General features: G+C 34.6%; 1 pseudogene; it reads left to right on the top strand.

The window, feature by feature from the left end:
- Positions 1-3057: 3057 nt before the first annotated feature.
- LOC132007866 (high mobility group protein B3-like) lies at positions 3058-3697 on the top strand (annotated as a pseudogene).
- Positions 3698-26497: the final 22800 nt, after the last annotated feature.

The following is a 26497-nucleotide window of genomic DNA, read 5'->3' as shown; positions in this document are numbered from 1 at the left end:
AGTAACATCGTTGAAAAACATAGAAATTTTCTGGATGGGGACCTCACAGGACAGTTTTCTTTTAGACAAGAAATCTAGTGAAACTTTGTCTTTACCTAGCGTGTGAATCTTGACTGGAGTTGAAAACATAGATTTTTAAATATTTAACTTTCCTTCACCAAATACTCAAGGCTAGATAGCAGTGTGGTTTTGTGTGTCATAATATAAATCTTGAGGTAAATCATAATTTCTACAGTGAAATAGGACTCCTCCTCTTCCCTCTTCCCTCTACACACTTGAACCCATTCTCCTGATATTAGGATATGAAAGTAAATAATTATTTAATTCTAGACTTTAATTGATTTTGAAGAAGAATGTTAATTTGTGATTGTTGCCATCAGCTCTCTGAAAACCCTTTTTGCAAACATTTTATGTTTACATAGGAAATCATAGAAGATAAACTGTAAATCCATAATTCCATTCCAATTTAAATTATTGGTATCATCATTGTGATAACTAAATGATGACAAGTTAGAGTAGATACTGATTATACAATTATTATTCACTGATAGTTGGCAAACCTTTTTAACACTTAGAAATTACCAATCCTGTTCTTAATATGCAACTAAAAGAGAGTTTTCATTTGTCTTAATCAAATGAACATAATCATGTAGTTAAAAGAGAGATTCCTCATTTGACATAATCATTAGAAGACTTCCTGCAAGCAAGATTATAGACAGATTGTAGTAATAAAGACATTATTTGTCTGTGAGTTTTTTCTGGGGAAAGTTAATTAATCTTTACCAAAGATTAGGGGTGTGAATAATATTAGTACTTATTCAGCAGATCCTCTTTTTGGTGCAAGTATATAGTTTATATACAGTTTATATACAGTAGTTTATATAAAGGAGATTCCATTTATGATTTTTTTTTAGTGGAGACAAGAATAATGCCAATAACCTAAGCTGTCTTCATTGTATTGTGTTTTTCATTGCAGGAAATAGTTAAATCTTTAGTGTTTTAGCTTCACCTACACCTCATTTATTTCTCTGAATAATGGGCATTATAATATTTGATTAATTGAATGAATCACATTTACTATTTTGAGCATATATTTTCTCTATAATATTGCTGTATTTTTCCTTCTGATTTCAAAATAATATGTTTACATTTTAAACACTACTGTAACATGTAATTAATTATTGTATATTTCTTCATTAAATAGATGTATGCATGGAAAAAGTTCCAAGTGAAAGACACACTTTTGAAAGTGTGCAGAATTATTTCTATTCTCTCACTTCTCAGAAAAAAAAGTAAAAAATAAGTGTTCAGAAAATTCTGGGGCAGCTGGGTGTCTCAGTTGGTTAAGCAGCTGCCTTCAGCTCAGATCATGATCTCAGGGTCCTGGGATTGAGCCTTGCATCTGGTTCCCTACTCTGCAGGGAGTTTGTTTCTCCCTTCCCCTGCTTGATCTCTTTCTCTTTCTCTCTCATATAAATTAAAATATAAAAAAATCAACCTGTATCAAGCTGCTGAATAATCAATTGATCTCAGGTGTTTTTTAGCTCATTCAATTCCTACTGGAAAAATAAATTTTAAAGCAAAGGCTTACCACCGCCCCTACCCATGCTCAAATAATTTAAAAAAATCTTTGAAACTGTATTACTGTTATTTATGAATTATATGTTTAGAATAGTTTTAAATGTTTTCATAGTCACTGTTAATGAATTAGAAGTCATTTATGGGATTAGCCCATATGGTGCATACATGGTGTATTCTTAGGAATTTCTGGTAACATCAATGACAATAATTACTTTGAAAATGAAGACTGAATGAACTTTATAGTAGTGTGTGCATGTGTGGGCATAGGCATAAACTTGTCTTTATTTGGGTCTAGTTCATGAAAAAATAATCAACAGTCATTAGTTTGAAATATCATCATCTACTTTGAGAAACAATTTCCAGCCAATCTCAGAGAGATGAAATCAAGAAATAATCTAATTAATAAGGAAATACAAATTATTATTTTAGGGTGTTAAAGATAATTTACTTCGGGCTTAAAATGTGTTTCTTGGAGGCAACATATAGATGGGTTTTGTTTTTTTATCCATTCTGATACCCTGTGTCTTTTGACAGGGGCATTTAGCCCATTCACATTCAGGGTAACTATTGAGAGATATGAATTTAGTGCCATTGTATTGCCTGTAAGGTGACTGTTACTGTATATGGTCTCTGTTCCTTTCTGATCTACCACTTGTAGGCTCTCTCTTTGCTTAGAGGACCCCTTTCAAGATTTCCTGTAGAGCTGGTTTGGTATTTGCAAATTCTTTCAGTTGTTGTTTGTCCTGGAAGCTTTTAATCTCTCCTTCTATTAGGGACACATGCACCCGAATGTTTATAGCAGCAATGTCCACAATAGCCAAACTATGGAAAGAACCTAGATGTCCATCAACAGATGAATGGATCGAGAAGATGTGGTATATATACACAATGGAATACTATGCAGCCATCAAAAGAAATGAAATCTTGCCATTTGCAACAACATGGATGGAACTAGAGCGTATCATGCTTAGCAAAATAAGTCAAGCAGAGAAAGACAACTATCATATGATCTCCCTGATATGAGGAAGTGGTGATGCAACATGGAGGCTTAAGTGGGTAGAAGAAGAATAAATGAAACAAGATGGGATTGGGAGGGAGACAAACCATAAGTGACTCTTAATCTCACAAAACAAACTGAGGTTGCCGGGGGGAGGGGGTTTGGGAGAAGAGGGTGGGATTATGGACATTGGGGAGGGTATGTGATTTGGTGAGTGCTGTGAAGTGTGTAAGCCTGGTGATTCACAGACCTGTACCCCAGGGGATAAAAATATATGTTTATAAAAAATAAAAATAAAAAAAAAAAGATAATTTACTGATATTTTCCTGGTAGGGCTTGATATTTCACATATGAAAGTTCTAATGATCTGGCATTATATAATCTGATGACTGAATAACTCTTTTACTGAATATTTGAGGCTCATTATTATGGCACATACCGTAATTGGCTTTTGGTTAGAAACACTGAAATATGAGACTAGCGAACAATACAGTCAGGATGGCTAAAGGTGATCCCAAGAAACCAAAGGGCAAGATGTCTGCTTATGCCTTCTTCGTGCAGACATGCAGAGAGGAACACAAGAAGAAAAACCCAGAAGTCCCTGTCAATTTTGCAGAATTTTCTAAGAAGTGCTCTGAGAGGTGGAAGACTATGTCTGGGAAGGAGAAATCTAAGTTTGATGAAATGGCAAAGGCAGACAAAGTGCGTTATGACCGGGAAATGAAGGATTATGGACCAGCTAAAGGAGGCAAGAAGAAGAAGGACCCTAATGCCCCCAAAAGGCCACCGTCTGGATTCTTCCTGTTCTGTTCAGAATTCCGCCCCAAGATCAAATCTACAAACCCTGGTATCTCCATTGGAGATGTGGCAAAGAAGCTGGGCGAGATGTAGAATAACTTAAGTGATGGTGAGAAGCAACCTTACAACAATAAGGCAGCGAAGCTGAAGGAGAAGTATGAGAAGGATGTCGCCGACTATAAGTCTAAAGGAAAGTTTGATGGCGCGAAGGGTCCCGCCAAAGTTGCCCGGAAAAAGGTGGAAGAAGATGATGAAGAAGACGAGGAGGAGGAAGAGGAAGAGGAGGAGGAGGAGGAGGATGAATAAAAGAAACTGTTGATCTGTCTCCTTGTGAATACCTTAGAGTAGGGAGCGCATCATTGACATTGACACCCCTCTGATTGGAGGCGTGTCTGTTGCCCTCGTTAGGTTTAATCACACAATTGGGTCATAGTCATATTGTAGTTTCTCAAAGTGCTCTAGAAATTGTCAGTGGTTTACATGAAGTGGCCATGGGTGTCCAGAGCATCCTGAAACTGTATCAAAGTTGTACATATTTCCAAACATTTTTAAAATGAAAAGGCTCTCGTGTTCTCCTCACTCTGTGCACTTTGCTGTTGGTGTGACAAGGCATTTAAAGATGTTCCTGGCATTTTCTTTTTTTGATTTGTAAGGTGGTGTTAACTATATGGTTATTGGCTAGAAATCCTGAGTTATCAACTGTACATATCTATAGTTTGTAAAAAAAGAACAAAACAACCGAGACAAACTCTTGATGCTCCTTGCTTGGCGTTGAGGCTGTGGGGAAGATGCCTTTAGGAGGGGCTGTAGCTCAGGGCGTGCACTGTGAGGCTGGACCTGTGGACACTGCAGTGGGCATCCATTTAGCTTCAGGTTGTCTTGTTTCTGTATATAGTGACCTAGCATTCTGCTGCCATTAGTAGCTGTGGAGAAGGAGGGGGTCAGCTGGCATGAGAAGTGTTTGGATCCTTTTTAGTTAAGTGCGGTAGTTTTAAACTGTTTGTTTTGAAACAAACTGTGGAACTCTTCATTGTCAGCAAAGCGAAAGAGCCACTGCATCAATGAAAGTTCAAGAACCTTCTGTACTAAACACGATTTGCAACGTTCTGTTATTTTTTTTGTATGTTTAGAATGCTGAAATGTTTTTGAAGTTAAATAAACAGTATTACATTTAAAAAAAAAGAAACACTGAAATATGAAGATATATATAGAATTATAGTTCTGTTTAGTTACTTTTCAGTCATTCCTGTGCTAATTAGAATATGTATTCTAAAGTTCGGTAAGCTGCAGTTATTAAAAAAAAATGAGATGTCTACTCCTTCAAACAAAGTTGACAAGCTAAAACTAAACATAAATTACTTGAGAAATAAATATTATACTTTATTTTTTCTAGTGATTCCTGTGATGGATTCAATCTCTCTTAAGGGTCCTGAGGCAGGCCAACTTATAGAGACATATGACTCCTGGTTTTGCTATCTAGATCTGAATACTCGTCAAGATCAGAATGCTTACAGAAGCAGTAAGATAAAGCTTTTCTTTTTTTTTTTTTTTTTAAGATTTTATTTATTTATTTATTTGACAGAGAGAAATCACAAAGAGATGGAGAGGCAGGCAGAGAGAGAGAGAGAGAGGGAAGCAGGCTCCCTGCTGAGCAGAGAGCCTGATGCGGGACTCGATCCCAGGACCTTGAGATCATGACCCAAGCCGAAGGCAGCAGCTTAACGCACTGAGCCACCCAGGAGCCCAAGATAAAGCTTTTCTAATGTGAACATTTCAACATGCACAAATAATCTATGTGAAAAGTATTGTTCTTCTATGGATAACTTCTCTGCAGAGAGTGATAGCTTTTTCTTTTTTCACATCATTATGTTTCTTGGAGAAATATCCTGCTGTGCTACATCATAATAACATGTAATCTTCCTGCTCAATTTAGTTGAGATTATGGAGACTCTGTTGATAGAAGCTGTTCTTTAAAGGCTGATCTACAGATATGACTCAGTAATAAAAAGGAACTGCTACACGCAACAACTTGGATGGATCTCAAGGAAGTTATGCTGAGTGGGGGCGGGGGAGACAAATCCCCAAAAGTCATTACCTGTATGATTCCATTTAAAATGATAAAATTATAGAGCTGGAGAAGAGATTAGTGGTTGCCAGGGCTTAGGGACTGGAGAGGAGGGGTGTCCATAGAAGGATAAGTGTTAATTATAAAACGACAGCATGATGGAGAAATTTCTGGTGATGAATAATTCTGTATCTTGACTATAGTGGCAGTTACACAAATCTACACATGATAAAATGATGGATTACAGAATTACACCTACACGGTGCTAATATCAAATTCCTGTTTTTCAAAAAAAAAAAAAATTCCTGTTTTCAGTATTATAACTATTTAAGATGAAACCACTGGGGAATAAAAATAACTATCAGATAATACACAATAAACTTCTAAAGGATTCCTTAGGGGAAATGAAACACCCACCTATTAAATCTACTTAAAATAAAAAAAAAATAAAGGCTGATCTATAATTTTGTAGAATAACCCTAGCAAAAGAGCAAGAGGTTTTATAAGAGAAATACAACCATTAAAACTCTTAAATGAAGATTAGCTTCAAGTTTTCTAATCTAGAACCAAACCATCTGGCAAATCTCATGTCAGGTTTTGTTAAGCTTCTGAGTTATTTAAGTGTTAATTCATCCCTTTCTATAGCATTTCTCCTTCTTTAAACACACATTAATACTTTTAACTTGTTTGGGCGCCTGGGTGGCTCAGTGGGCTAAAGCCTCTGCCTTAGGCTCGGGTCATGATTCCAGGGTCCTGGGATCAAGCCCCACATCAGGCTTTCTGTTTGGCAGGGAGCCTGCTTCTTCCTCTCTCTCTCTGCCTGCCTCTCTGCCTACTTGTGATCTCTATCTTTCAAATAAATAAATAAAACCTTTAAAAAATAATTTTAACTTATTGATGATTAAGCAAGAGGTCTAATTAAGTGCACAATATTGTTGATTTTTCTTCCTGGCGAATTATTACCCTTGAAGACAATTGAAAAATAGCTGATTGCCTTTGGCAGAAACTTTGGAATCCTTACAGATAAATGAATGTTTCTCCCAAATTAATCCGCTATTTTTTCAGATTTTTAATTTTTATTAATTTCTTTTCAGTGTACCAGAATTCATTGTTTATGTACCACACCCAGTGCTCCATGCAACATGTGCCCTCCATAATACCCACTATCAGGTTTACCCAACCTCCCACCCCCCACCGCTTCAGATCCCTCAGATTGTTTTTCAGAGTCCATCGTCTCTCATGGTTCATCTCCCCCTCTAATTTCCTCAAACTCCCTTCTCCTCTCCATCTCCATATGCCCTCCATGTTATTTCTTATGCTCCACAAATAAGTGAAACCATATGATAATTGACTCTCTTTGCTTGACTTATTTCACTCAGCATAAGGAAGATGTGGTCTATATATACTATGGAGTATTATGCCTCCATCAGAAAGGATGAATACCTAACTTTTGTATTAACATGGATGGGACTGGAAGAGATTATGCTGAGTGAAATAATCTACTATTTTTGTCGCATTTATCTCAGGTCTTACTACATCCAGAGGAAGGAACAGCATATTCTTGTGATCCTAAACCATTTCAGAGAGACTCAAATCAGTCTGGAAAATATTGTACAAGCCTGTGGAATAACTCAACACTGTTTTCCTTAAGACTACATCACTTTAGTTTTAATGATAGCAGTTACCCTATAAAACAAATATGCAGTCTTGACATAAATTTTAGTTTAGATTAACCTATGTTAAATCATTATTGCACCATTCCACCCACCACTATCAAATTTTTGCTTTGCTTTTAGAAGCCCATGTCTCTTGAAACCAATTTGAAATTAAAAAACAAAAACAAGCAAAACACATACAAACAATAAAGGAGGATTAGACATAAAGAGTTCCAGATTCTCAACATCCTCTCTGTGACAGAATGTTGATAAACATAGGTTTGCATGTCCCTTTAATTCTGGCAAATATGACCTAATTATCCTGTGGAGAGGAAATGTTAGTAAATTGTATATTTTCTGGCATCACCTTATCTCAAACAAAACAAAATAAAAACATGGTTTACATTGGACAGCTATATGTAGAAGAATGAAACTCGACCATTCTCTTACACCGTACACAAAGATAAACTCAAAATGGATAAAAGACCTTAACGTGAGACAGGAATCAATCAGAATCCTAGAGGAGAACATAGGCAGTAACCCCTTCGATATCAGCCACAACAACTTCTTTCAAGATATGTCTCCAAAGGCAAAGGAAACAAAAGCAAAAAGGAACTTTTGGGAATTCATCAAGATCAAAAGGTTCTGCACAGCAAAGGAAACAGTCAACAAAACAAAGAGGCAACCCACAGAATGGGAGAAGATATTTGCAAATGACAGTACAGACAAAAGGTTGATGTCCAGGATCTACAAAGAACTCCTCAAACTCAACACACACAAAACAGATAATCATGTCAAAAAAATGGGCAGAAGACATAAGCAGACACTTCTCCAATGAAGACATACAAATGGTTATTAGACACATGAAAATATGTTCATCATCACTAGCCGTCAGGGAGATTCAAATCAAAACCACATCAAGATACCACCTTACACCAGTTAGAATGGCCAAAATTAGCAAGACAGGAAACAACGTGTGTTGGAGAGGATGTGGAGAAAGGGAAACCCTCTTACACTATTGGTGGGGATGCAAGTTGGTTCAGCCACTTTGGAGAACACTGTGTAGATTCCTCAAGAAATGAAAAATAGAGCTTTCCTATGACCCTGCCATTGTACTACTGGGTATTTACCCCAAAGATACAGATGTAGTGAAAAGAAGGGCCATCTGTACCACAATGTTTATAGCAGCAATGGCCACGGTCGCCAAACTGTGGAAAGAACCAAGATGCCCTTCAACAGATGAATGGATAAGGAAGATGTGGTAGATATACACTATGGAGTACTATGCCTCCATCAGAAAGCATGAATACCCAATTTGTATTCAACATGGATGGGACTGGAAGAGATTATGCTGAGTGAAATAAGTCAAGCAGAGAGAGTCAATTATTATATGGTTTCACTTATTTGTGGTGCATAACAAATAACATTGAGGGCATAGGGAGATGGAAAGGAGAAGGGAGTTGAAGGAAATTGGAAAGGGGTGGGTATTATGGAGGGCATGTATTGCATGGAGCACTGGTTGTAGTGCAAAAACAATGATTTCTGTTATGCTGAAAAGAAATTAAGAAATACAAAAAAAAGTGGTTTACATTTAGTTTTTTAGTTTATATGGGAACACTTTACTCTGTGTAACTTATTAGGAAATGTTAAATTTGTCATATTTCTTCAAACATGCAAACTATATCATACTTTTAGAAAATATTTTTAAGAATACTTGAAAATCATAGATGAATGCTGACTATCAGATTCTGTTTAAATTTATTTGATCCAATCCTTCTTCTTGCTTTCATCTGAAAAAAATATGTATTTTTAAATAAATTTGCATGCATTCAATAACATTTAGTCAATTCATTTTAAAACTTCCAATAGTCAATTTTATTTATCTATTAAAGTCTATTTTATTTATCTTTATGCATTCATAGAAATTGTTAATATTGGTTCTCCAATCTTGATGATTTCTGTAATTCTCCACTTTTATAAACCAACTTTTTTGGAATGCCAACTAAATTCACAAATAATTTATTTTTATGTTACTAAGAGGAATTTATGTGTAATGGAAAGAGGTTTCTCTCAATTAGACATTATGTAAGAATTGTAAAAGTAAAGAATAACTATTGTCTGCCTTCCATGTTTCTTCCACCCTCAACCATCATATTATTGTGCTATCTCTTGCAGCAGTTGGTATTTTTTTTAATTTTTCAGATATACAAACACGTTTTGTAAGTAATTGTAATTCATAGTTTCAAAAATGCGGAGGTGCAAGGTGGGGGGAACCATGTAGTGGATGGCTGTTCATGGCTTTGACTTTATTTTATGAAGGAAGATATATCCATAATAGTTCAAGTGAGGATACTATTATAAGGTGTCAGGCACTTTAATAGCTCAGTATACTACAATAGTTCTAATAGGCTTTTATTTTATATTTATTTCACAGATAATGAAACAGAATAATCTTTAACTTCACAGAGTTCATAAAACAAGTAAGGTGTAGAGCCAGATGCGGATTCAAAACTCCTGCCTTTTCCACTTTTGCACCACATTGCTGAGTAGATTTTAATCTCTTTTAAACCTATCTTTCTTTTCCTCCTTAGTATTATCAACTCTGTTAATTTTAATACAGAAAGGCTTGACAGAAGGACCTTAAGAAACATTAGGGAGAATAAGAATCAACTAGGGTTTTTCCTATTTCAGGAAGTCCCTAGAGTGTATTCATTGCAATTGAAATATGTGCTTTGTAATTTATTTAAAAAATTAAGGTGTTTTACCCTAAGGCTTTTAATGTATATCGTGGGTAAAAATAAACATCAAATTACACTTCAAATTTGTGAACTTTACCATAGTTCTGATGGATATTATTTCCATAGTAAGAATCTTGATTTCTTATAAGGAAGAAGTGAGAATGAGGCTATTTTATAAAAGTAATCATTAGAAGGATTACCAACATACTTATATGTCTTTAGGCACATATCATTTTGGTGAGTATTAACTAGGACTCTCCAAAAAAATGTTTCATGTGATGCTTTGAAAAGGCCATTTTTTTTTCTCCTTAACATGTCAATATCTCAACTGTATGGCAATAAAATAAAAATGACCTTTCAGTTAAACTCACATATAGTCTTTAGTAGCTGAAATTAAGTGATGACGACAACAATTTAGAATGTCACGTTTCTGCAATATCTGACATTCCTGGGGTGTGAATGATTACTCTGAAAATGGAAGCATACTTAATATTTCCGGTAGCAAACATGTTACATTTGAGAAAGGAAAGTAATTGCTGAAAACAATGAAGTTCCTCTGGATTCTCTTTTTATCATATTTTAAAACAATATGTAATACTGAGACTGTAGTCAGAAATAACTTGATCTTATTCTTGCTATGATTTCCTCACCATTAGGTTTGAGTGGCAATAAAATTTCCAAGTGGGAAAATAAAGAATATAATCCATATTTATCCTTAAAATGATCACTGAATGAGTCTGAGTTTGCCTCATCCAGTAGTTTCAAGTAGTTTCCCCATTAGTCAAGTTAAGCAACGTAGTTAACATATTAAGTCATTAAGCTCAGATTCTGTGTGTGACACAGTCAGGAAAGTATTTGAGAACAGTTAGAATGTCCTGCCAGATTTAAAAGTTTCAATTACATTATGTTGTCTTTTTTTTTTTTTTTTTTCAAGGCTCTTATATGTTGGGAAGTGAATTTTACTTTTTTTTTTTTAAGCTCATCTGTAACAGTTTCTTATTTTCCTTAAAAGCTAAATATGTTGGAATACTCGTTATAAGCCAGTCTCTTCTCACATTCATAAATAAAATCATTCAAACAGAATATAGACAATTTTTAAACCATGAAATTTCTAGATTCTGAAAAGTGAAATAATATAAATGAACATCTTTTATTTCATATATGTCTATTTCACTAGGCCAATAAGGCATCACTGGTGAAATAAGGTATTATTGCTTAAATGATTTAATATATTTTAAAACTACATTAAATTCCCTTCCAGTGTCTAAACTATCAATTAGTAATATTTGACTCAGGAATAATAAGATTCAATAACTATCCATCCTTCTCTTAGAAGTTTTTTTTTTCTTTTTAATTTTTAACAATGTTAGTGACACTTTTCAAACTTTTTAAGATTAGTGGTAAGATGTAGTTCTCACTTTTCACTATTTGAGCACTGTCTTAATATGAACTGGGCTAAAATGAGACTTAAATCTGTAAAGAGTAATTATAAAGTACTTTACCATTTCCTTGACAGTTTGACATCTGATTCCTAAAAAAAGGAAAATACAATTTGGTTCAGTACGTGGTGCATGTAAGGAAACAGAAATGTAGATGTGCACTGTATTTTTCAGGTGTCATTAATGAACTATATTTCATTTCCTTAAAGAACTCAAGCTTATCAGAAAAGTATGAAATCTTGCCACTTGCAGCAACATGGATGGAACTAAAGGGCATGATATTAAGTAAAATGTCAGTCAGAAAAAAACAAATACCATATGATTTCAGGCATATGTGGAATTTAAGAAAAAAAACACAGATGAACATAGGGAAAGCGAAGGAAAAATAAGATGAAAACTGAGAGGGAGGTAAACCATAAGAGACTCTTAACTATAAGAAATAAACAGGGTTGGGACGCCTGGGTGGCTCAGTTGGTTGGACGACTGCCTTCGGCTCAGGTCATGATCCCGGAGTCTTGGGATCGAGTCCCGCATCAGGCTTCCAGCTCCACGGGGAGTCTGCTTCTCCCTCTGACCTTCTCCTCGCTCATGTTCTCTCTCACTGTCTCTCTCTCAAACAAATAAATAAAATCTTTTAAAAAAAAAGAAATAAACAGGGTTGATGGAAGGGACATGTGTGGGGGGGATAAAGTAATTGGGTGATGGGCATTAAAGAAGGCACTTTAAGTAATGAGCACTGAGTGTTATATGCAACAGATGAATTACTACATTCTACCTCTGAACTAATAATACAGCATATGTTAACTAACTTGAATTTAAATTAAAAATTAAAAGAAAGTCAAGCATAAATTTATTTGAGTACAATTATTTCCTAGAATTGTCATTTCTCCTATTTACATTGTGGTTAATCCTCAGCAGTTCTTTATATTGAAGCTCTTTTATTAGATGATTTCCTTGTTATTAGTTTTGTAACTCTGGGATTTGTTGGAAGAGGAAGTAATGGGAATAACATTATCAGGGATGGGAGTATTATTTTACTCTTAACTTGTCATTTTTATCCAAAACAAAATTCAATAAATGTTCCTAATATTTGAATAGAAGTATATTACAAAATAGAGATGTTTAATTGCCAAAGTTAAGTGGGCACAATACATCCATATAACTAAACATTTAACCACCTAAAATATCATCTTTACCTAATTCAGTGGACATTTGAGTATGGCATTATATTTTTGAGGGCAGACCAGACAGACAAAAATGCTCACGATTGACAGAAAATGTTTAAGCCAGATTCTTAAAATGCAGATGGGAAAAGTAACCCTAAGAGACTTGGTTTAAAAATAAAATTAAATCTGAAATCTTAGCACAAATCTTCTTAGAAAGTTCTGTACCACACAGTATTTTGCTTAAATATATTTGAATATCTACATTGCTTACTGTATGGCTATAAAATCACCAGATAACTTTGCAAGCCCATTAAGAGTATATGATTAATTCACTTTCTAATACATTTGTCCCACCATGCAGCTTTATTTCTATAACACTCCAGCTATACTAACCACATTCTGGGGTTTCCTGTCTTGGACCATATTGCTTTTTATGCAGCCAACAACTGCTGTTTGCTGAAACAACAAAACTCTTCTTCACTCTCTGCATCTAACATCTACCAGACTTATTTTACAGATGTGCCCATTAATCATAGTTATTAGTCTGTGTTTCCTTTTCCTCTAGATCAGGGGTCAGCAAACTTTTTCTGTAAAGGGCCAGAATGGATATTTATATAATATGAGAAGACAAATTTCCACAAAATTTCAACTGATGATATTCAAATATTAATTATGTATATAATTTGTTATGTAATACAGACCTCCTCATGAGATAAATGGACTTGTATATCTGATTTCTGGAAATGTCTTTCCATATAGTTACTACCAAGTACTGATATCAATCTATAGCATGTAGTTTTATTTCAACATATATATTTCTTAGAAGGTATGTAAAGTATTCTATTATATTCTTTTCTTCATACTTTTAGCATGCCACCACATTGAAGATTAATAATTTCTTTTTTTTATATTTTATTTATTTATTTGTCAGAGATAGGGCACAAGTAGGAGGAGTAGCAGGCAGAGGGAGAAGTAGGATCCCCACCAAACAAGGAGCCATATGCGGGACTCTGTCCCAAGACCCCAAGATCATGATCTGAGCCAAAGGAGACACTTAAATGATTGAGCCACCCAGGCATCCCAAATATTAATAATTTATTAATTGAAGGTTAAGTAAAAGCCCTTCGGTTACATATTTTTCTACAAGGCTAGAGTATATAATGTAACTTGACATTACTTGCTCAAACAATTGCAGTTGTCATCAAAATTACATTATTGCAGTATAGCTCTTACATATAAGCACTGTATTCTTTTATAATTTTAGCTAGATTTGTTAAGAGATATTATCAAGTTTGCAGCAAACAAAACAAAACAAAACAAAACAAAAACAATTTCCAAAGTAATTCAGTGTTTGATAATAGTGATCAAGGGTGCTTCTCATTGGGCAAAATTTCAGTGCTGGCTTTAATCTCAGAACAAACAAACAAAAATAGCAAACAAACAAAAAAACTGAGTAAAACTTTGCCACTGCCAAACCATCCAACAGCTTGTGTGGTAGGGCAAGTCAGGATATCTGACTTGTATTTTTGACAAAAGTTCACATACTAACAATAGTTCCACTAACAATAGTAAATGCAGCTCACTATTGACCTTACACATGAAAAACTCATTTTCCATGAAGTACCTGCTTATGTTTAACACAATAAATAGCTATAGGCTTTGGATGCCTCATATTTTCCCAAGCCTTATAAATGTGCCCAATTGAACTTTTTTCTATGCCATGTATATTTTACTCACCATTAGTTATAAGACTTCTTAGTAGATGCCACTTCAAGTTTTACTGAATTAGTGTTTTCTCAGCTTCACTGGAATTATTTTTGTCTGTTCTAGCCCACACAGCTATTCATTGATAGAGGCTAATTCTTCAGTCACTTCAAACCTGGCATTGTTTCTTCAAGTGACTAATAACTAAATATTGTTGGTAACATCTGTTAACTCATTAAGAAGATAAGAAAAACCACTTCAATTATTTATCCTTACTTTTTTTTTTTAAATTCAGTATTGATATTGTTTTTAATGTTCCCAACTTTTGGAGTAACTGTACTTGTTGAAGTATTTGTCTCAAGTTTCCTTTCTCTAGATAAATTTATTTGGCTATTGTAAACAAATGCAACTTAAATAGCTCACCATTAATAAGTGTTTTTCTCTGCTTGGCTAACAAATAAGACTTTTAGAAACTTACTTTAAAAAAAAAAGATTTCATTTATTTATTTGACACAGAGAGATCACAAATAGGCAGAGAGGCAGGCAGAGGGGGAGGGGGAAGCAGACTCACCACTGAGCAGAGAGCCCATTGTGGGCCTCAATCCCAGGACCCTGAGATCATGACCTGAGCTAAAGGCAGATGCTTAACACACTGAGCCACCCAGGCACCCCAGAAACTTACTTTGATCACAGTCTAATTTTCATTTTTTTTTTATTTTGTGAAGGAATTCTGCTGTAATGAGATGCCCCATTTTAACTGTTTAATTATTTTGACTGTTGTTTTCTTGTGAGTTGGAATATTGTGATGAGTGATCAGTCTGGTAATATATGTGTGTATTGAATTCTTTTTGTCACAATCATAGTGCAATTGCATAAAAACCTGATTTGCCATTTAATTAGATAACAAAGTAATTCCTGCTCAGCTGGACCTTAGAAGTATATATTCCAAGTCTAATTGTCTCTTCTTTTCTTGATTTGACATAATGGTCATGCCCAAGTAATATAAGTAAATAGTCACATTAAGGTGATATATGTGGGGCACTTGAAACTATGGAGGAGGAAAAATAATTTTCCCTCTGTGCTTGTAGGTTCTCAGTTGAGACCTCCTGTATAAAAGGCAAATTAACAAGAGAAAAACAAACAGAAGTTTAATAGCACGCACACTTCCTGTATACATGGAGAATACCCAGAAAAACTGAGTTAACTTTTGGAAGTGGTCCATGACACTACCCTAAATCTATCTTCAGATAAAGACAAAATGTATTGGGGTGGGGCGAAATAGTTAAGAAAGGTTACCAGGAAGAGCACATTAAACAAGTAAACAATATGTTATGTTTAAGTTTGTTGCCTTCTCCATTGATGTTTTTAAAAATTTGGTCACCCTTCTTTTCCAGGTACAGAGAAAGAAACATCCTTATAAATAGAGATTTTCCTTATAAATATAGTGTTTCTTATGAAAGGGTAACTTCTACTCAGTTTTTCAGAACTTTTCTTAAGTCTTCTTTTTCTTAAATAATCTTTATGCCAAAGAGACATCTTTTGGGGTGACAAAATCTGCTCTCCTTCAAAACACTGTCAAGTAATTATGGTACCACTGCAATTTGTAGCACACCAAACAGCAGTATGAAGTTCTGAGAGTGTGACAAAAGATCTCAGTTATACTACTCAACTCTGTTATTATAGCATGAAAGCTATCAAGATTCATTGAGTTTCCTCAGCTTCTTGAAAAATTTTTCACTTTTGTAGATCAAGTGATAAATTTTTACCAAATCCTTTACCACATAGACTAAAACAAAATATACAAAAAATGTATATAGTATGCATTAATTATTCTAAAAACAGAAAGCTTATTCTTTGTATCCTGAAGAAAATTCAATGAATAAAAACATCATCTTTTCAAGACCTTCATAATTATTATTGTTTGGTAGGTTAGTATCTTCATATTGGTTCAGAAATTTCTTGGCACTTACTAAATATATTTTCATGTTAGGCAGCAAATTTGCAATGTGCTGGCAGACAGGATAAGTTTAATTTCAGACTATGGTGGATTCATAAATACAAGCTATTGAAGACATTGATTTATAACACCACTGGAGTGAAAATCTCTCCAGCTTAAATTTCGTCCTTTTAAATATTTCAAATTGTCCTCTACATTTCCATTTATATATTTAATTGAACACTTAAAATTAACACTGAAATTTAAATTCCATGAGAATTTTTTTCTCTTTCCATCCCTAGAGCCTAGAGTTTTGTCTGCCATATTACAACTCCTCAATGACTGTGATGTGTACAGGGATTTAGCCAGGCACTATTTTATTTACTCATATTTCATGCATGTGTGCAATGCATTGCATTTTTTTAACTTTTAAAAAACCACTGAAAAAATACTTGTATTTCTTTTCTCCTTCTAAAGCCAATGAAGGAGGTTGTACAATCTCATACCCCACTGAAAGAGTCAACAACCGTGGAGATCTGGATTCATCCTGAACCACAGGTATGAAAGGAAACATTTGGTATTTTTCTATTTCCTAAAATTGAATTTTATGAACATATAAGGCATGTTCTTAAGTTATGTTTCTCAATATGTGTCCCATGAAGGTTCTTTAGATATTTTGTACCAGACTCTAGTGTAAAACTATGACAGGAAATACATGTTTCTTCCTAGTGTTGTTTGCTAATAATAGTGGAGTTAATTTATTTATTGAATAAGATACAAGCATTCCTCAAAAAGTATCTTCTAAATGATTGGCTACTCCACTGATTTTTAGTTCTACTTCTGAAATCATGGATTGAAAAAAATCACAACTGCTGTTTTATCTTATGATTTAATATAGGGAAATTTATTTTTATGCTAAAGGCAAATTTTAGTAAAACCCTACTAAAATAACTTCAGGTGGAAACAAGATTGATTTTTTAAATTTAAGTTACAAGTTACTTTAAAAAAAGAAAAACACTTCTCATTTCAATCATAAAATCTCAAAATTTGACTAATGAATCCAATTCCACTTTTTTGCTGAGTAGAGACCCTTAAGGCGGCTTCAAAGGGCTTTAAAAATGGAGTGAGCAGACCTATATCTAGACATTTTTACACTATTTGTTATTTTATGATTGGTTAACTTACTGTTTTTAGTAAAGTAAAAGTTCTGAATCTGACCCTTTGGGTGCCAAATGAATAACCATAAATTGAACCTTACCTAGTTATTTTAATATGCTTTTCATTTTTTTTTTTTACAAAACATATACATTTAGGAAATGTAGAAAAATAATGCTTAAGTACAATGTTAAGAAAAACTGTAATTGTTGCAGGATCATTGAGCATGACAGTCAAGAAAGAATTCTTGAGATGTTTTACAGTGCAACTTAGTAAGTTTATTCAAGTATCATAAGGACAGGACCCATGGGCCAAAAGACCTGAATTTTTGCTGTATGAAGCTAGTGGTTATCTTCACAGTGCTTGAGTGGGAAGGGACATGCTAGGAGTATTAGATCATAAATATCTTCTTCAAATTTCCACTCATAAAACTACTTTTCCAAGATTTCTCTGGTCTTTATCATTCAGTCCAATATTAGCTATCAATGAGATATACAGGCCATCATGAGACCCTTTAAGAATGTAGCACCCAGCACTTATTTGATCCTTATCAAAACTATGTAAGTTACAGGTCAGCCTTCTGGGCTAAAGGTGAACATTTTACTGTTGATACCCTCCATCATAATGAAAAGAAAATAAGATTTGTTTATTATTTATTATTTCATGCGTGTTTCTGAAATTCATGAAATGCATGTGTTCTGTAAAAATGACATTCTACAATATTTCACAAAGTTAATTTATGTTCTTGGAGAAGAGTTACAGAGTTGATATATTCACTGTGAGAAAAAAAAAATGATTAGTCAAATAAAGGAACATTACAAGCAGGGAACTGTCCAAATTGTTACAAGGTTTAAATTACTCAAGTCTGACATAGTGAAGTTTTGCCAACTGTAAAAGTGATTTTCAAGCATTGCACCTCTGATTCAATCCCAAGAAAATTGATAAGGATGTGTAATATAGGTAAGATGATCTACATTTGTACCCTCAGTTAAGAATCATGAGAGACTATGGACTCTGAAAAACAATCTGAGGGGTTTGAAGTGGCAAGGGGGTGGGAGGTTGGGGTACCAGGTGGTGGGTATTATAGAGGGCACGGATTGCATGGAGCACTGGGTGTGGTGAAAAAATAATGAATACTGTTTTTCTGAAAATAAGTAAATTAATTTAATTAAAAAAAAAAGAACAGAGCAGAGTAATTGGGCCCTTTAAGCCATGGCAAGAAGTTTGGATTTACATCACAATAAATAAGCCACTGGAAAATTAAAAAAAAAAAAAAAGTTGTGGAACCCCCCCCCCCCAAAAGAACTTATTCAGGTCCTTTAAACATTGAAGACATTTGTTATACATAATTGTTCTGTATTATTAGAAAGTTTTCTCAAGAAGTTAAAAAAAGAACTTTTTGTAGTCTTCAGAATAGCAGTTTTGAGGAAATGCACATAATTTTTAAAAACGTATTTTAAGTTGCAAAAACCTGAACAATTGGTGTGACATAGGGTATGACAGGGATAAATAAAAGTCAGATGGAATTAGACCTTATTATGTAACACTCTTTATCTATGAATAAGAAGATGCTCTATCATATATATGATAGATCATCTTTATAAGTATGTTTATTGCATCTTTATACTTATTTTTATTGCATTCTACTAAATGGAGTACAATGTAATTAACTGTGCTAATTCTTAGCCAGTTACTAATGCTTTCACTTAGAAATTAAAATATTTTTAGAGACACAATAATTCCTTATATAGGGGGTGCTTTAAAAAAAAAAAGATTTTATTTATTCATTTGACAGACAGAGATCACTAGTAGGCAGAGAGGCAGGCAGAGAGAGGAGGAAGCGGGCTCCCTGCTGAGCGACAGCCTGATGCAGGGCTCAATTCCAAGACCCTGGGATCATGACCTAAGCTGAAAGCAGAGGCCTTAACCCACTGAGCCACCCAGGTGCCCCTAGGGGGTGCTTTTAGCTTGAAACTGTTTTAGTTAGGTAAGCCTTTTAAGTATCTAACAGTCTTTTTTTTTATTTTTTTTATTTTTATAAACACATGCACCCGAATGTTTATAGCAGCAATGTCCACAATAGTATCTAACAGTCTTGAGTGTCTTTACACTCTGAGACTTTAGTTAAAAATAAAAATATGTCACAGAGTGTTGAATTAAAATGATAGTATTACTATGCATTTGATACAGATAGGGACTTCTCAACATTATTTTTGATAAACATCATGCATGCCTTTATAAAGCTTGAAGAAAATATTTGAATCATGAAAAAGCTGCTATGGTTCATTATGAAGTATTTCATTTAATAAGATATTTATTTACAATATTTAAAAAGCGAATATCAAAGAAAGAATATCCAATAGTAAAAAGACAGTCTCTTCAAAAAATGATGCTGGGAAAACTGGAAATCAATATGCATAAGAATGAATCTGGATCATTTTATTAAACCATACACAAAAATAAACTCAAAATGGATTAATGACCTAAATGGGAGACAGGAAACCATTAAAATCCTAGAGTAAAACACAGGCAGTAAGCTCTTTGACATCAGCCTTCGCAACTTCTTACTAGGTACATCTCCTGAGGCAAGGGAACCCAAAGCAAAAATAAACTATTGGGATTTCATCAAGATAAAAATCTTCACACAGCAAAGGAAGCAATCAACAAATCTAAAAGGCAATCTTCAGAATGGGAAAAGGTAATATATCTAATAAAGTGTTAGTAACCAAAATCTTTAAAGACTTTATCAAACTAAAGAACTCAAGACCCAAAAAACAAATAACCCAGTTAAAAATATGGGTAGAAAAGAGAGGAGGTGAGATGGTGAGGAAGTAGAAGACCCAGTTTCAACTGGTCCTTTGAATTTAGCTTTGATATCTATCAAACCATTTTGAACACACACAAAATCAGCCTGAAATGTAAGAATATAGATCTGGATCTCTACAAGCAGAAAAGTGACTGCATTTTACAAGGTAATGTGCAGAGTCTAGAACCTAAGGGAAGCTAATGGAAGATAAACAGAAAGTGGAGGAAGCATCCATAAGCTGGCTCCTGAAATGTGATATAACACTACAACGCAGAATCAGAATATTTAGAAATCTGTTCTAGTGAGAGACACCCCTCTCTGAAAGAGGCTCTAGAAATAAAAAGATAGAATTTTAGGTAGGGCATTGTGGTCTCAGGATCCAAAGAGCCACAGAACTAATTGGGGGTAGCTTAACCATAGAGTGCCCTAGCGGTGAAGCAGGTTATGGTGAGTGATCCCAGGAGCAGACTCTCAGCTCAGATCACCATAAACCATAAGCCAGGCTGGTCACTAGTCACTCTTTTCCTGAACAGCTTGAAAAAGACTAGAACCCAGGAACAGGTGGAAATCCCAGCTTGATCCAAACTGTGAGACTATAGTCCCTCTTCCTCTCCCCACTACCTTATTTTTTTTTAAATTTTATTCTTGTTTATCATTTTGGCTTTATTTTTCTGTGGTGGCTTCTGAACACTCTGGATTTGGCTAGGGTACATCTTGCTTGGGTCATGGTTGATATTTTGGATTTTGTTTATTTGTCCAGCCATCATTCTCTGGACAGAATGACAAGAAGGAGGAATTCACATAAAAAAAATCAGAGACAGTGTCATAGAGATAATTGACATGGATATAAATAATATTGAGAGATAGAATACAGGACAGCAGTCATAAAGTTACTAAAAAGGCTTGAAAAAAGCATTAGTGGCAATATGGAAACTCTAAGGACAGAAATGAGATGTAATCAGGCCGAACTTCAAAATGCCAGGAATGAGATACAGTCTAAACTGGATACTCTACCAGCTAGGGTCAATGGGGCAGAAGGGAGAATAAATGATCTATAACATAAGCTGATGTAAAGGAAGGAAATTGAGGAAAACTTAGATAGGCAGCTAGTAGCCCATGAAAAAAGGATTGGAGAAAATAGTGATGTCATAAAATATTCCACTGTCAGAATTGTTGGGATTCACAAAGGGGTAGAGTGACTGAGAGGGTTAGAAGGTATATCTAAGCAAATCATAGCTGGGAACTTCCCAAATCTGGGAAAGGAAACAAGCACTCATGTCCAAAAGGCAGAGAAGACCCATCCCATAATCAATAAAAATAAATCAACATCCTGATATATAATAATGAATCTTGCAAATCTTACAGCCAAAGAAACTATTCTGAGAGTAGCTAGAGAGAGAAGTTTCCTTACATATGGAAGGAAGAACATCAGAATAACATCAGATCTATCCACAGAAACCTGGCAAGCCAGAAAGGGCACAGGACATTCAGAGTACTAAATGAGAAGAATATGCAGCAAAGAATACTTTACCTAACAGCCTCTCATTCAGAACAGATGGAGAGATAAAGAGCTTCCATAACAGGTAGAAACTGAAAGGATATGTCTCTCAACAAGACAGACCTGCAAGAATATTAAGGAGGATTCTCTAAGTGAAAAGAGATCCCAAGAGTAACATAGACCAGAAAGTAACTGAGGAAATCTAAAGAAACAGGGAATTTACAGTCAATACAATGACACTACATTCATATCTTTCAATAGTTACTCTGATTATAAATGGACTGAATGTTCCCAGCAAAAAACACATGGTTTCAGATTGGATAAAAAAGCAGGACCCATCCATATGTTGTCTAAAAGAGAATCAATTTGAACATAAAGACACCTGCATATGGAAAGTGAAGAGATGGAGAAATATTTACCATGCCAATGGATCTCAAAAGTAAGATAGGGTTGCAATCTTCATATCAGAAAGATTAGATTTTAAACCAAAGACTGCAATAAGAGATGTAGAGGGACAATATATCATACTTAATGGGTCTATCCTACTAGATGATCTAACAATTTTAAATATCTATGCCCATCATGGGAGTAGCCAATTATATAAAGCAATTAATAACCAAAATAAAGAAACATATGGATAATAATATATTAAGAGTAGGAGACCTCAACACTCCACTCTCAGCAATGGACAGATCAACTAAGTAGAAGATCAACAAAGAAATAAGAGCTTTGAATGATATACTGGACCAGATGGACTTTGTGTGTGTGTGTGTGTGTGTGCTTGCGTGTGTGTGTATATCTATCTATCTATATAATCTTATCCTAAAACAACAGAATATTCATTCTTCTTGAGGGCACGTGGAACTTTCTCCAGGTAGACCACATACCGAGTCACAAATTAGGTCTCAACTGATACCAAAACACTGAGATTATTCTCTGCCTATTTTCAGACCACAATGCTTTGAAGCTGGAACTCAACCACAAGAAGAAATATGGAAGGAATTCAAACACCTGAAACCTAAAGAGCATTCTGCTAAAGAATGAAAGTGTCTCAACTAATGAATTGTTGAAAACTATATGGAAAACTAATGATATATTATATGTTGGCTAACAGAACAATAACAACAATAACAACAACAATAATAATAATAAATAATGAATAGGTCAACCAGGAAGTTAAAGAATCCATTGAAACCATGAAAATGAAAACAAATCAGTTCAAAACATATGGGATACTGCAAAGGCAGTCCTAAGAGGGAACTACATAATATTCTAAGCCTCTCTCAGAAAATTAGATAAAGGCCAAGTGTGCAAGCTAACCGTACACCTAAATGACATGGAGAAAGAACAACAAATATAGGTTAAACCAAGCAGAAGAAGAGAAATAATAAAGATTAGAGTATGAATCAATAATATAGAGAGCAGAACAGTAGAACAGATCAACAAAACTAGAAGTTGGTTCTTTAAATTTTTAATAATAGTGATAAACTGTTAGACAGACTTACCCAAAAGAAAAGGGAAAGGACCCAAATTAATACAATCATGAGTGAAAGGAGAGAGATCATGATGAACACTAAGAAAATAGAAACAATTGTTAGAACATATCACCAGCAACTATATGCCAACAAATTAGGCAGCCTGGAAGAAATGAATAAGTTCCTTCAAATTTATAAACTACCAAGACTGAAACATGAAGAAATAGAAAACAATAAAACTGAAACAGTAATCAAAAACTTCCCAAAAACTAAGAGTCCAGGGCTAGATGGTTTCCCAGAGGAACTCTACCAAATATTTAAAGAATAAATAATATCTATTCTACTGAAGATGTCTCAAAAAATAGAAATGGATGGAAAACTTCCAAACATATTCTATAAGACCAGGATTACCCTGATCCCAGAACCATGAAAAGACCCCATCAAAAAACAAGAATTACAGACGAATTACCATGATGAACATAGATGCCAAAATACTCAACAAGATCCTGGCCAACAGGATCCAACAGTACATTAAAAGGATTAAATGCCATGAGCAGGTGGTATTTATCCCTGGGATGCAAGGGTGATTCAGCATTCACAAATCAATCAATGTGATAGATCACATGAACAAAAGAAGCAACAAGAAACATATGATCCTCTCAATTGATGCAGAAGAAGCATTTGACACAATATAACGTCCTTTCTTGATTAAAACTCTTCAAAGTATAGGGATATAAGGAACATATATTAATATCATAAAATCCACCTATGAATAGCCCACAGTGAATATCATTCACGATGGCAAAAAACTAAGAGTTTTACCTTCAAGGTCAGGAACACAACAAGGCTGCCCACTCTCACTATGATTGTTCAACATAGTAGTAGAAATCCTAACCTCAGCAATCAGGTAACAAAAGGAAATAAAAAGTATTCCAATTGGAAAAGAAGTCAAGCTCCCTCTCTTTGCAGATGACATGATATTTTTACGTGGAAAACCCAAGACTCCACCCCCATATTACTAAAACTCAGACAGCAATTCAGTAATATGACAGAATACAAAATTAATGCACAACAAATCAGTTGCATTTTTATATATTAACAATATGACAGAAGAAATTAAAAGAAAATTAGAAAAAGATTAAAAAGATTAAAAGATTAAAAAGATAGAAAAAGATTAAAAGATTAAAAAGATTAAAGATTAAGAAAATAGAAAAAGATTAAAAGAAAATGAAAAGAAATTAGAAATTAAGGCATTGATTCCATTTACAATAGTGCCCCAAACCATAAGATACCTAGGAATAAACCTAACCAAAGAGGTAAAAGATCTATACTCTAGAAATGACAGAATACTTATGAAAGAAATGGAGGAAGACACAAAGATATGAAAAATTATTCCATGTTCATGGATTGGCAGATTAAACATTGTGAAAATGTTTATAGTGCCCCAAGTAATATACACTTTCAATGCAATCCCTATCAAAATACTACTGGCATTATTCACAGAGCTGGAATAAACTATCCTAAAATTTGTATGGAACCAAAAAAGATCCCAAGTCATTGGGGGATTGTTGAAAAAGAAAACCAAAGCTAGTGGCATCACAATGCCTGACTTCAAGCTATATATCAAAGCTGTGAGCATCAGGAAAACTTGGTATTGGCACAAAAACAGACCCAAAGATCAGTGTAACAGAATAAAGACCCCAGAAATAGATTCTCACATCTATGGTTAACTAATGTTTGACAAAGCAAGAAATAATATCCAATGGGAAAAACAAAAAACAAACAAAAAAAAAACACAATCTTTTCAGTATATGGTGCCGGGGATATTAGACAGCAACACGCAGGAGAATTAAATTGGGCCATTCTCTTACACCACACACAAAGATAAACTCAAAATGCATGAACAACCTCAATGTGAGACAGGAATCAATCAAAATCCTAGAAAGGAACAAAGACAATAACCTCTTTACCATCAGCTACAACAACTTCTTTCAAGACACATCTCCAAGGGCAAGGGAAGCAAAAGCAAAAATGAACTTTGAGGACTTCATCAAGCTAAAAATCTTCTGCACAGCGAAGAAAAATGCCAACAAAATTAAGAGGCAACCCATGGAATGGAAGAAGGTATTTTCAAATGACATTACACTTAAAGGGCTGGTATTCATTGTCTATAAATTACTTCTCAAACTCAACACCCCCCAAAATAAAAAAAAAATAAAATAAAAACAACCCATTCAAGAAATGGGCAGAAGACTCTCCAAAGAAGACATACAAATGGCTAACAGACACATGAAAAAAATTTCACCATCATTAGCCATCAGAGAAAGACAAATCAAAACCACAATGAGATACCACATTACACCACTTAGAATGGCAAAAATTAACAAGGCAGGGGCAAAAAAAGTGTTGGCAAGGATGTAGAAAAAGGGTAACCTTCTTTTTTTTTAAAGATTTTGTTTTTTTATTTAACACAGAGAGAGAGATCACAAGTAGGTAGAGAGGCAGGCAGAGATAGAGGGAGAGACAGACTCCCTCCCAAGCAGAAAGCCCAATGCAGGGCTTAATCCCAGGACCCTGAGACCATGACCTGAGCTGAAGGCAGAGGCTTAACCTCTGAGCCACCCAGGCACCCCTGAAGGAGAACTCACTTACACTGTTGGTGGGAATGCAAGCTGGTGCATCCACTCTGGGAAAACTGTATGGAGGTTCCTTAAGATGTTAAAAATAGAGCTACCCTTACAACCCAGTAATTACACTACTAGATATCTATCCCAAAGGTACAGACGTAGTAAAAAGAAGGGGTACATGCAACCCAATGTTCATAGCAGCAATGTCCACAATAGCCATCCTGTGGAAGGAGATGAGATGTCCTTCAACAGATGAATGGATAAAGATACGGTTTATATATACAATGGGCTATTACTCAGCCATCAGAAAGAATGAATACCTACAATTTGCATCAAAATGGATGGAATTGGAGGGGATTACACTAAGTGAAATAACTGAAGCAGAGAAAGACAATTGTCAAATATTTTCATTCATAAGTGGAATATGAGGAATAGCACAGAGGATCATAGGGGAAGAGAGTGAAAACTGAATGGAAGGAAATCAGAAAGGGAGAGAAACCATGAGAGACTCTGGACTCTAGGAAACAAACTGAAAGTTACATAAGGGAGGGAGTAGGGGAATGGGGTAACCTGGTGGTGGGTATTAAGGAGATACATTTTGTAATTAGTACTAGGTGTTATATGCAACTAAAAAATCTTTGAACACTACATCAAAAACTAAATATGTATCATATGTTGGCTAATTGAATACCACTACCACCACCACCACCATCATCATCATCACCATAAAAATGGGCAGAATAGGTGAATAGATATTATTCCAAAGAAGACATATAGATGTCTAATAGACACAGGAAAAGATGCTCAGCATCAGTCATCAGTAGGAAAATACAAATCAAAACCATGAGAAATGATCT

This window comes from Mustela nigripes, chromosome X, assembly GCF_022355385.1.
Source record: "Mustela nigripes isolate SB6536 chromosome X, MUSNIG.SB6536, whole genome shotgun sequence".
NCBI lineage: Eukaryota > Metazoa > Chordata > Mammalia > Carnivora > Mustelidae > Mustela > Mustela nigripes.
This window is presented reverse-complemented; position numbering and strand designations above follow the sequence as displayed.